This window comes from Balaenoptera borealis (genome assembly GCF_965194805.1).
Source record: "Balaenoptera borealis genome assembly, chromosome: 8".
Classification (NCBI taxonomy): domain Eukaryota; kingdom Metazoa; phylum Chordata; class Mammalia; order Artiodactyla; family Balaenopteridae; genus Balaenoptera; species Balaenoptera borealis.
Genome location: NC_138865.1, coordinates 41,925,397 through 41,938,450, shown reverse-complemented (window position 1 = coordinate 41,938,450; position 13,054 = coordinate 41,925,397). Strand labels below are relative to the sequence as shown.

General features: G+C 42.7%; 1 protein-coding gene across 3 annotated transcripts in view; it reads right to left on the bottom strand.

Annotated features, from left to right (window-relative positions):
* UBAP2 (ubiquitin associated protein 2) overlaps window positions 1-12,369 on the bottom strand; it is a 124,976-nt gene extending 112,607 nt beyond the window's left edge. For 2 of the 3 annotated variants that reach the window (XM_082402410.1, XM_082402409.1), the window contains exons 1-2: window positions 12,234-12,331; window positions 4,259-4,345 (exon numbers count right to left, since the gene is read on the bottom strand). The gene's annotated coding sequence lies outside the window, so the exon portion shown is untranslated. Of the gene's footprint in view, window positions 1-4,258; window positions 4,346-12,233 lie in introns of all 3 variants that reach the window. The other variant, XM_082402408.1, reaches the window with a different exon arrangement.
* Window positions 12,370-13,054: the final 685 nt, after the last annotated feature.

Sequence of the window (13,054 nt, the reverse complement as noted above, 5' to 3'; positions counted from 1 at the left end):
AAAATCAGCCAAAAATATAAACACTGATTTTTTAAGTACTTCACACCCACAGCTTTTCATTACAGTTCTTCAGCTTTCCTCATATATCCAAGATATAAAGTCTTGAATTGCTTGGCTTTTTTTTTTTTTTTAAAGCGTATTTGTTTTATTCTAATGGCATCCTTATTATTGTTTCACTCATGCCAAAAGCAACTTTTTAAAAAATGTCAGTTACCTGAAGAATGTATCCATCAAAACATAGTCATGCAATCCATTTAAATGTTACCACACCTGTCACTTATGCACCAGGCTCAGTTTTCATTCAAACCAAATACAAAATTCCTTAATAAGGAAATCTCCTACGACTACATTGAGAAAATATTCCATACCCTTTTCCTTCTCACAAGGATGTGCATCAAAACCTGTTCAACTATTCTATACATCCAGATTAATTTCAAAAACAACAGCTTAGAAAAATTACCTTCCATGTACTCTTGGAAACTGCATGTAATTTTAAGCAATGACTACATAAGCTATATTTCTCAAAAAGAATACACTCACTGCCTCCATTTCCTCACTAAACAACTCCTTAACTTTCAGTCTGCTTTCCACCACCCTACCACTGCAACAGAAGGAAAGATACTATTTCCCCAGGTCACCACTGACCTCCACATAATTGTCGAATCTTTCTTGTTCTCATTCTTTCGGCTGTCTCTGGCATACAACACAGTGTATAACTTTTTCGCTTGGCTTTTAAGACACTACAACATCTTAGTTCTTTTGTTCTCAAATCCTAAGCAGCATCCCATCTTTCTCCCACCCCTGAAAAAACAAAATTGTTCAATTCTTAAGCACGTTCTCTCTTCCCACAAAAATTTTATGCCCTACTGGCGTCAATAATTACCTCCAACTTCAACGCAAAAGCTAAAGACTATGTCTCTCCAGAGATTCAGCCTCCATGTAACTGCCTATTAGATAGCTACACCTATAATGGAATTCATCCAAAACTGCCTCATTTGAAGATTTCCAAAATGTTCCAAGTAACCAAGGGCATGTTTCAAGTGTTCCAGAGCTCAAAACCTTTAAGCCATTCTTTTAGTGCACCATTTCCTCCTATACCCATTTAAGTAATAAAGGATTTAAGGCCTTAAATCTATGCCTTCCTTTACATTCTCTCTGCCATCAACTTTCTACAGGTACCTGAATTAAGGGTCACTGTACTTAAAGCCTCAAAGGTTCTAAGAATTTCTAAGGTATCTATATCAACTAGAATATCAATAATTGCCTCTTCTCTACTTCACTGAAATGTCACACCCGTATTTACCTGTCTGAACTATCTTAATTATGAAACTGATGTCAAAGTGGAATGTTTAATCTTTTAGAATACTGCTAAACTCCATCAACTTCTGTTCACAGACCACCAACCATCACAAATAAATACAAGGTCTTTATTCCTTTCTGATCCCTACACTTGTCATTCTCCCAGATTGCACCTGTTTTTTTGTTCTGTTTTGTTTTTTGCCTCCACCCTCCACAGACAGGTTTTCTCAACAGCATACTGAACATACACCTATTTTCTCATTTTCTGTCCTTCAATGAAACAGCAATTACTCTTTACTTGACATCCATAGTAACTCCATGGTGTTTTAGGGTCACTTAACAATATACTAAACAGCCCTACTTAATAGCAGCTTGAGTTCTTAAGTGTAATTTTATAGGCTTCCTGTCACTCTTCTTAGGGTGTGCTGGTGTGCTATCAATTGCCACTTCTCAGTGTTGTGTGCCTGACCTTCCTCATAGGATGCACCTAAATTGGCAGAGGGCTTAGAGACCAGCTCACCACACTGATTAGAACAGCGAGTAAAATCAGAATGAAAAACTAAAGCGAAGGCAGGTGTGTTGTTTTTATTTTTTAAACCACAGAAATCAAGTCCAACCAAACCAGTAACTAAACCCTAACATATAAAACAGATAAAAATGAAATAAGTCTAGTGGAACCAGGCACAGGACTTCAACGGCCCCACCTGCATATCCATCCCTCATTCCCCATCCAGTACAAAACCCGAGCCTTATGTACCACAAATGTGGACACTGACTTACCAGCTAGCACTTGGCTGTATCCGCAATAGCAGTATTTCACATAGGTAAAGTAGTACAGTATTGTGATTAGGAGCACAGGCTTGGAAGTCGCAAAAATTACTAGATTAAGCAACCTTGACCACTTTACTCTTTCTCAAGTCTGTGAGGAGCACCAAAGAAGATAACGTACCTCAGATGCTTAGCCTAGGTCCTAATCGCTACCATAAATGGTAGCAACTATCGGATTAATGTACACTGACCACTTTCTTTTCTGTTGATTCTATTTCAAAATACTGTCAATTTATTCAAACAATTCAAATAACTTTACTGTGGTATAATGAATATCATAAAGTTCACCCTTCCTAAGTGTACAATTCAATGATTTTTAGAATTTACGAAGCTGTACAACTATCACCACAGGCCAACTCTCACTCCAACAAAATCCTGTGTGACACTGGTCATTTCTTTGTCCCACAGATGGCTAGACCATCAGAGTATATAAATTGGTTCATGGTAAGCTAGCTACATCCCATTACAGCTAGGATCTTTTGATAAAGTGAGATAAGCATTAGAACAATTAAACAGCTCAAACTACCTTTAAAAAAATGAAAGTTCTTCTGTGATAATAAAATAGTAAATGGTCTACTTTAGCTAACAAGGATTTTATTCCTGTTACCACCACCTGGATTGTTCTGTAATATACAGGGGTATTTTTTCCACCATTACCTTAGCACACCCAATTACAAGGAATTAAAAAGGTACTAAATTGGGGCTTCCTTGGTGGCGCAGTGGTTGAGAATCTGCCTGCCAATGCAGGGAACACGGGTTCGAGCCCTGGTCTGGGACTATCCCACATGCCACGGAGCAACTGGGCCCGTGAGCCACAATTACTGAGCCTGCGCGTCTGGAGCCTGTGCTCCGCAGCAAGAGAGGCCACGATGGTGAGAGGCCCACGCACCGCGATGAAGAGTGGTCCCCGCTTGCCACAACCAGAGAAAGCCCTCGCACAGAGACAAAGACCCAACACAGCCAAAAATTAATTAATTAATTAATTTTTTTAAAAAAAGGTACTAAATAGGGACTTCCCTGGTGGCGCAGTGGTTAGGAATCTGCCTGCCAGTGTAGGGGACATGGGTTCAAGCCCTGGTCCAGGAAGATCCCACATGCCGCAGAGCAACTAAGCCCGTGCGCCACAACTACTGAGCATGCGCTCTAGAGCCCGCGAGCCGCAACTACTGAAGCCCGCACACCTAGAGCCCATGCTCTACAAGAGAAGCCACCTCAATGAGAAGCCTGCGCACCACAACGAAGAGCAGCCCCCGCTCGCCACAACTAGAGAAAGCCCGCGTGCAGCAACAAAGACCCAACGCAGCCAAAAATAAATAGATAAATTTATTTTTAAAAAAAAAGGTACTAAATAAGCTTAGAATTTTTTTAAGAGGTCATCTGATCTTCAGCAATTCAAAGTATTTCACCAAGTAACTGATATTATACCAGGAAATTTCTCATCAAAATAAAATGAGATCTTGATTGGACGGGAAAAACTGAGACGTTCATTAAGTTACAATAAAAAACTGACCCAAAGAAAATGTTTAATGCGACTAAATTACATTAAGAATAACTTTGGGGCTTCCCTGGTGGCGCAGTGGTTGAGAGTCTGCCTGCTAATGCAGGGGACACGGGTTCGAGCCCTGGTCTGGGAAGATCCCACATGCCGCGGAACAACTAGGCCCGTGAGCCACAACTACTGAGCCTGAGCGTCTGGAGCCTTTGTTCCGCAACAAGAGAGGCCACGATAGTGACAGGCCAGCGCACCGTGATGAAGAGTGGCCCCCGCTTGCCGCAACTGGAGAAAGCCCTAGCACAGAAACGAAGACCCAACATAGCAATCAATCAATCAATCAATCAATAAATCTTTAAAAAAAAAAAAAAAAGAATAACTTTGTTTCTCTTTTACTAGTTGCTACAAATAAACTACCAAGTCAAGGCCAAACAAAAGATACAATAATATGGTAATCCAAATAACAGCAAATTTCAATAAAACTTAATTTTGAACATTCAAAATGTTTTAACATTCCAAGTGTTTTAACAAAAGAAACAATTATAACTTCAGGAATTTGCCCATAATTGATCCTACAGGAATAACGCAGGAAAAGTAAGGCTCAGACTCCCAATACCTCAAGGAAGCCTTGCCCCGTACCTGGAATCAACTGGCAGTGCTTTCCTCTGTCACTCCCAACAGCATCCTCATTCCTAACTGCACTGTCTTCCCACTAGAATTAAGCACCTAGAGAAAAGGGACAGTGCATTATTCATGTGTACCCCTAGCACCTAACAGCTGCTAACAAGTAGCAACAATAAATCTTTGTTCAAGTAAACACCTGTACAGTAGCATATATCATTAACAACAATAAAAAACTGTCATTCAGGCCTAATTTGGATTAACCTACATTCTGAGCATTTCAGAGAAATAAAATGTCATGAGAATATACTACCTAAAAAAGTTTTTATAAATGTAAATAGTTTAGCTTCATTCCCACAACAAAAAGGAACTTTCATCAGTGTTTCAAAACTTGGAGTGGGCAAAGGAGTAACAGAACACTTTCAGTCTTCAAATGGCCCAAGAAAATTACACTTATCCTACAATAAACTGCAATTTACTTAACATTTGCAAGAATTATCTTAACTAAGTAACAGCAGTAGTTACCTCTTGCTTATCAGATCATCTGACTGGCAGTTACATCTGATAAATAATTGAGAAAATAATCACTTAAGAAATGGATTATCGGGACTTCCCTGGTAGTCCAGTGGGTAAGACTCCATGCTCCCAATGCAGGGGGCCTGGGTTCAATCCCTGGTCAGGGAACTAGATCCCACATGCATGCCGCAACTAGAAAAGATCCCGCATGCTGCAGCGAAGATCCCGCAGCTAAGACCCGGTGCAGCCAAAATAAATAAGTATTAAAAATACTAGCCTAGGGGCTTCCCTGGTGGCGCAGTGGTTGAGAATCTGCCTGCCAATGCAGGGGACACGGGTTCGAGCCCTGGTCTGGGAAGATCCCACATGCCGCGGAGCGACTAAGCCCGTGAGCCACAATTGCTGAGCCTGCGCGTCTGGAGCCTGTGCTCCGCAACGGGAGAGGCCACGATAGTGAGAGGCCCGCGCACCGCGATGAAGAGTGGCCCCCACTTGCCGCAACTAGAGAAAGCTCTCACACAGAAACGAAGACCCAACACAGCCATAAATAAATAAATAAATAAATAAAATTAAAAAATAAATAAATAAATAAATAAATAAGTATTAAAAATACTAGCCTAGGGGCTTCCCTGGTGGCGCAGTGGTTGAGAATCTGCCTGCTAATGCAGGGAACACGGGTTCGAGCCCTGGTCTGGGAAGATCCCACATGCCGCGGAGCAACTGGGCCCGTGAGCCACAACTACTGAGCCTGCGCGTCTGGAGCCTGTGCTCCGCAACAAGAGAGGCCACGCTAGTGAGAGGCCCGCGCACCACGATGAAGAGTGGCCCCCGCTTGCCACAACTAGAGAAAGCCCTCGCACAGAAACGAAGACCCAACACAGCCAAAAATGAATAAATAAATTAAAAAAAAAAAATACTAGCCTAAGCTCTAAAAAACAAAAAAGAAGAAAGAAATGGATTATCATTCATTAGTGTACTTCAGTGACAATACCTAAATAGGGTAAATCAGAAACCCTGATTGAATAGGGAGTTATAAAAGACATTTTCTGAACAATTGGGAAAATCTGAATGTGGATTTATATCAGATTTTTATTGACATTATACATTTTTAAATAATTATTCACTTTCCTAGGTGTAATAATGTTATTGTGGCTGTTTGTAAGAGAAGCTTTTTGTTGTAAAGAGACACTTGCTAAGGAAATATTTAGGCATAAATGTCAAGATGTTTGCATTTCACTTTCAAATCATTCAGCCACAGAAGATAATGTGTGGAGTATATACAGAAAAAAATGTGGCAAAATATTAAGTAGTAACTCTACTTAAAAGGTACACATTATACTCTTTCAGCTTTTATAGATTTGAAAAAAATTTTTTTAATTGGAGGAAAGCAAACAGAAAAAAGAATTAAAACTGCAAAAGGACAGAAAAACAATAAACACCAGGCAAGTATAAGACCGTATGGCAGGACTTCCCTGGTGGCGCAGTGGTTAAGAATTCACCTGCCAGTGCAGGGGACACAGGTTCAATCCCTGGTCCACAAAGATCCCACATGCCTGGTCGCAACTAAGCCCATGTGCCACAACTGCTGAGCCTGTGCTCTAGAGACCGCAAGTCACAACTACGGAGCCCGCGTGCCACAATTACTGAAGCCCACGCACCTAGAGCCTGTACTCTGCAACAAGAGAAACCACTGCCAATGAGAAGCCCACACACTGCAACGAAGAGTAGCCCCCGCTCACCGCAACTAGAGAAAGCCCGCGCGCAGCAACGAAGACCCAATGCAGCCAAAAATAAATAAATAACTTTTTTAAAAAAAGGTATGGCAGAAATATATCCAAAACATCCATAATTACCATAAACATGAATGGTCTCCATGCTCCAGTTAAAAGAGAAGTTGGCAGCTTGTATTAAAAAGCAAAATCCAGCCGTGTGTTGTTCATAAAAGATCTACCTAAAACATGCCACTAGAATTGGCTAAAACTAAAAATTAAATCAATACCAAATGTTAGCAAGGATATGGAGCTCTTACCCATTCGGTCTTGCGAATTAAGTTCCAATGTCTATAGTATCCATTGTATGTACGAATTAAATTCTTCTGTAGGTGTCTAGAATGATACTAGCTATGGAACATCCTCAAGAGAACTGAGAAAATAGTCACTCAACTTTCTGTGTTCTGTGGTTCAAATGTGGCGCCTAATTAAGAACGACTGTACAATACTATGGAAAATAGTTTGGGATTACCTAGTAAAGTTACACACACCTCACACACAACCCAAAAATTCCACTCTCAGTTATACATAGTCTCAGCAAATTAGTTTACTGTACTTGTTCTGAGGTGGGGTGCAAATGTTCACAAGGGGAATGAGTATAATTTGTAATTGCAAAAAAACTGGAAATGAGACGAACATCCATCGCAATAGAATAAGATGTGGCATATCCTTACAATGGAATACCACACTACTGAAAATGATGGAGAGTTGTAAGAATCAATGTGGATGAATCTAAAACATATAAAAGTATCAGAAGAATCATACAATCCCATTTAGATCAAGACTGAAAATGGGCAATACTAAACTATATATTGTTTATGGATACATACCAAGTAAACATTATTCTAAAAAATAATAAGGCCAAAATATAGGGTAATGATAACCCCTGGGAAAGAGAAAAAGTAACGCCTAGGATATGGGGATTTTAGGTAGCATTAATGTTCTATTTCTTGGTTGGTCATTTAACTCGTTTTTGAAAACTCTACACGTGTTTTTCTACCTCATATACCTCCTTTGGTGTGTACTCTGTATTTTTCAATAAAAAATCAGTAAGTATGCAAAGTACAATCTCACTTTTTAAAAAGTATATACTTCACGTAGGGAAAAAAAGAAAGGATTTATTCTAAAATGTTAAAACCATTTTAAGTCTCCTTTTTTTCAAATTTTCTAAAATGTATTTTCTTATGTAAAAGAGTGCCAGCCAACCTGACTCAAAAACCAACTTTAAAATGGAAATTTGTAAATTAACTTGAAAAAAGAGAGGGAGAGGAACTGGTTTGGTATAGAAAACAACTTAAAGTGAGGCTTGTCAATCAATCCTAAAGCCAGTCACTTTTTTCCCAGACCCTATTTCAGTTAAACTTGTATTTTTTAAGCCCACTTATTCTCTTGCTTATGATCTGACAATGACAAACATTATATTATTATCAAATGAAAAATCCCACCTTTCAAAGAGCACGCATTCCAGCTGTGTAGACATGCACAATACAGGTAGCACTATACACCTTCCCCAAGCCCATGAGATTGCAAAGGTATTGCAGGTTTTCATCTGCTTGCTTGGGAAGCAGCATGTTATGGTGGCAAAGAGAGTCAGAAGGAATACAACCTCCTCAGTTGAGACTTGAGTGTTTTTGTATGGGGGTGAAGGAACAGAAGAAGGCAAAAAAAAGAGACAGAGAGAGAAAGAGAAAACAAGGGAAAGAGAGGAATAAGAGGAAAACAGAAAGAAGGAGGATGGGAGTGGAAAGAATTAAAGAAAGCAAAGAGAGAGAAAGACATTAATAAAGAGAAGCAACTCTGAGCTTCCAAAAGTCTTCATAGGTATATCTAGGACTGCTTTGATGAGAAGATTAAGACAGGTAAAAATTTCTGAGTAAATATTAAAGCACTAAAGTATTTTGGGGAGAATTCCCTGGCAGTCCAGTGGTTAGGATTCCACACTTCCACTGCAGAAGGCACGTGTTCGATCCCCGGTCGGGGAACTAAGATCCCACAGGCTGTGACATGGCCAAATAAAGTATTACTGGGTTGTGTATGTACAGCATAACTTTAAATGAGTAAGTTCCTATGTGACATCTTACTTAAAAAGTTAATTATAACACAAGAAACAAAGTTACAGCAACAGGTCTAAATCCAAATGAAATTCTCTCGTCTACAAATCCTTGAAAGTATTAGCATAATGAAATTTCTGACCTAATCAATCAAATATACGTTCTTTTATTTTTAGAGTTCCAAATGAAGAAAAACAAGCAACACATTCCTAACAATCTTTAAAAGTAGAGCATTGCCTAGTCTAAAATGAAACAACTACTCCTTAGTCCAAGCCCTGTTTCATAAATTAATTCCAAATAGTTAAATGGGTTCCAATTTAATTGAGTTCATAACTCCAGTATGAAAATGAGTTTTCTGAAAATTGAAACTCACTGTAGTACACATGCTATGTCAGCCAGAAATTCACGAACCTGTTCTTCAATACCTAGGCCAAGAAATTTCACAACTAAAATAATGGGACTTCCCTGGTGGTGCAGTGGTTAAGAATCCGCCTGCCAATGCAGGGGACACGGGTTCGAGCCCTGGTCCGGGAAGATCCCACATGCCACGGAGCAACTAAGCCCGTGTGCCACAACTACTGAGCCTGCACTCTAGAGCCCGCGAGCCACAACTACTGAGTCCATGTGCCACAGCTACTGAAGCCTGCTCGCCTAGAGCTGGTGCTCCGCAACAAGAAAAGCCACCACAATGAGAAGGCTGCTCACCGCAATGAAGAGTAGCCCCCGCTCACAGCAACTAGAGAAAGCCCACTGCAGTAACGAAGACCCAACGCAGCCAAAAATAAATAAATATTTTTTTTAAAAAAACTAAAATAACTTTCTTTAAAAAGCACAGGAGGCACATCTTTGAAACAAACACTGTCAAGAAAACAAACGAACAAAAAAAAAGGTAGGAGGGGGACTTGCCCAGCGGTCCAGTGGTTAAGACTCTGCGCTTCCACTGCAGGGGGCGCAGGTTTGATCCCTGGTGTGGGAACTAATATCCCACATGCTGCGTGACATGGTCAAAAAATTTTAAAAATTAAAAAAAAAAAAAGAATAGGAAATTTCAGCATACATAGTTTGCATTATAATTGTCAAAACAAACCCAACTAATTTGGTCTTTGGACTTAAAAAAGAAAAAAAGGACTCCATCCCTAAATACTTATTTGATAGTTGGGTCAAAAATATTTCAAAACCTACCACAGGCTTCCAAAGTGATATTTCCTGTCTTTGCCTTACTTCAAGTTATATCTCCACTCTCCTTTTGGGGTAAAGAGAAAACAGCTGCTTCTGAGCTCTATCAGAGATCCACCATCTCACCAGTCAACACCACCAGTGCCACACTATTTAGCTTTTAAAGGACACTCCATATACTCAAATTAACAACTAAGAGCTAACTGATAATTGCTGACTTACCGGTTGCCTCACAAGATAGATTTGTTTAAAAGCAAAGGAACTTCACAGTCTGTGAATTCATGCAGACCATTTCTTTTGAGCAGGCATTAATCCTTTAAAATACACTTACCCCCCCCCCAAAAAAGTGTCTTATAACAACAACAACAAAATCTTAACAGTTAAGTTGTCATTAAAAAAAAAAAAAAAAGAACTGAGGAATCAACACTTCAAAAGTAAAGGCTTCACTTCAGACCAGTTCAAACCTTCAAGACTGGTTTATACTCCCTATGTGTAGTTTATACTCAAGGGAGTAGAGAGAGCAACCAGTTCCCATCAAAACACAGATACTGAAATAAACCCATTCTCCTCCATGTTCTCCTACCATTTCTCACCAAACAATAAAAGTCACTCAGGCTAATACCAAGAGACACTCCTGGTGAGCACTGCACAGGCTGCACCAGTTACGAGGAAAGGGAAGCAGACGTGTTACTGTTGTTCCAGCCTGGTTCTAAAGGCAGCTCCATGTGACTACTGCTGGTCCAGCCCACATTTAAAGAGAGAGGCCAGAGGAAACCAGAGCAGCAGGAAATAGGCAGGAGGGGCAACTACCACAACCCTTTCCCATGGCCTCATTCCCATGGCACCATTTCCACTCGTATTTCAATCACAACAAAAACCTCCCTTCTCTCAATCGTTTTAATTATCTAAGGTCAGAAACTACAAGGAAGCAGGCGGAGAAAATCAGAGCTGTGGGAAGCAAGAGGACAGGGGCGGGGGAAATATCTCACCACACATGGGAACTAGCCTTAAGGAGGAAAAATCAGGAGGAACACATTGCAAGCGAGCAGAAACGTAGTGTGGGGAAAACTAATCACTTCTGCCTAATGATAAGTGAAGGCCTCACAGCAATGGGAGGGTAGCCCTAACCAAGGGGCTCTCTGCAGGTAGGTAAGAGACGCTGGTGCACTGGACGACCCTACCATCTCCAGAGTGGAATTTATTCCCTTTCCTGAGACAGACACCACCCGAGTCACCCAATCCCTAGGATATAGGAGCGCTTAGGTATTATGTTCACCTTCCTTCCACTTTTGTTAGACAAACTGACACTAAAAATTACGAATGTACAATTCATGGTGAAAAGTGAGGAACACACTAACTACTGACATACCCCTTGGTTTAAAAAATTACTATCATAATCGAAGAGAAAATATAAAGTAACTGGGTTCACCCAAAAAGTGAATTATATGCCCTTCAAATAAAAGATGATCTTTGGATATCTTATGGAGACCTCAGCTCTCAATTGTTAGGGCACAGAAAAGCAGAAGAAAGTAAGCCTAAATACTGGTAGAGACACCTCGGCGGATACAAGTAGAAACAATATCCAACAGAGGTGGAAGTAAACTACAGGACTATGTCAAACAGGAAATAACAGGAATAATGATGGAATCAACTCCTAGAGAGAACAAGGATAAACGAAGACCAGAGTGGTGAGACTAGTGATGGCACCTGAAATGCCTGGACAACTAATTAGATTGAAAATCCAGGGGAAAAGGTGGGAAAGCAGAGTGGGAAAGCGATTCAACGGCAAAGAAAACTGAGATGCAATGCACCAATTAAAGAATAACATTTGGAATAATGTTATAAAAGAGAGCGATTTAATTACAAAGCCCCTCTCAAACCTACACTAAAGAACTGTGACACAGCCAGACTACAGAAACTAGGACTGAGGAGGAAAACTGAGTCCCAAGTGTCTGACACCAAAGCCTTCCAGAATGAGGAGAAATAGAACTGAACTATGCCTCCGGCTAGCCGGGAAAGGCTAGAGAGTGCAGAAGTTGGGCTCTGAGATGTCCAGTCCCAGGACTAGCGACAGGCGTGAAAGCGGAAAGGTGGTCAGCGACAGCGTGGCGCGGGAGCGCGAGGGGACAGGCAGGGAGGGACAACGGTGGGAGAGAAAAACCACACCCTCCAGGGCACAAACCCGACGGGGGGGGAGGGGTAGGCGCCCCCTGGGGCTGGGTGGAGCCGGGCCGCCAAGGATCCGGGTAGGCAGGAAGGAGCACAGGACAACCCGCGGGGGAGAGGAAGGACAGCACCCAGGCCCGGGCAAACTGAGGACGCACGAAGCCGGCGAGGGAAGCTCGGCTAGATCTCACGGTGGGCGCTGGGGCAGTATGAAGGGGTCTGGAGGAAAGAAGAGCTGAACCCAGGACTACGAAGCGCAAGCTGCAGCGCTCAGCGACCTGGAACGGGAAAGGAGAGAGAGAGGGTGCCAATTACCGCTGCTGCTCTCGCTGGACTCGGGACCCGCCGCCGCCGCCGCCGCTGCTCGTTACCTGCCAATGTGCCTCTTACAAAGCGGCGGCGGCAGAGGCGGTCCGGCCCGTCACGTGACCGCCACGTCACGCGCGAAGGAGGAGCCGCTGCACTTAGCTCGCTGCGGCGGCTCATCAGCCCGCCCACAGAGCGCGTCGCTTCCTTTAGCAGCCCCCGACGCCCACTGGGCGAGGCCAACAGCTCCGAGGTGCGGGGAGGTATGCGGATGGAGCCAATAAGGGAGATTTAACGGAATTTCTCGTACTCGGAGTTATCAGGGACTTACTACCCACCGCATCCAGGATGCCCACAAGAGCAGCGTTGTCGCTCTGTGATGACCTCTCAAGGCACCCCCAGGTCACTCCCCTGCGGCCGCTTTCCCCTCGTCACGTGACATGGTCCAACCACTCAAGACGACCCTAGCCTCCCAAACGTTGTGCGAGGGGGCCACGACTCCCAACCTGCTGCACAGCAAAGGCACCCACCACCACATCCTTCCCCTCCCGGGTTCGTAGATGGTGCGCCTGTGACTTCGGACCGAGGGAAGGCCGAGACGGAAAGAGGACGGGGTTAGCATCTGAGACTAATAACCTAGGACACCGCCAGGTGGCTGAGCGTGGTTCCTACTGGGAGATGTAGTCCCGGCGGGGGCGTGGGGTTCCGCTACCACGTTGCCGGGCTCACGCTCCGCCCCGCCCTCCTGCGCGGGAAAATGCCAACGGCTTGCAAAGGTTGCCGCGGCACCCACCTGGCTTCAAGCAGCATCTCCACGGGGCGGGAGGAGC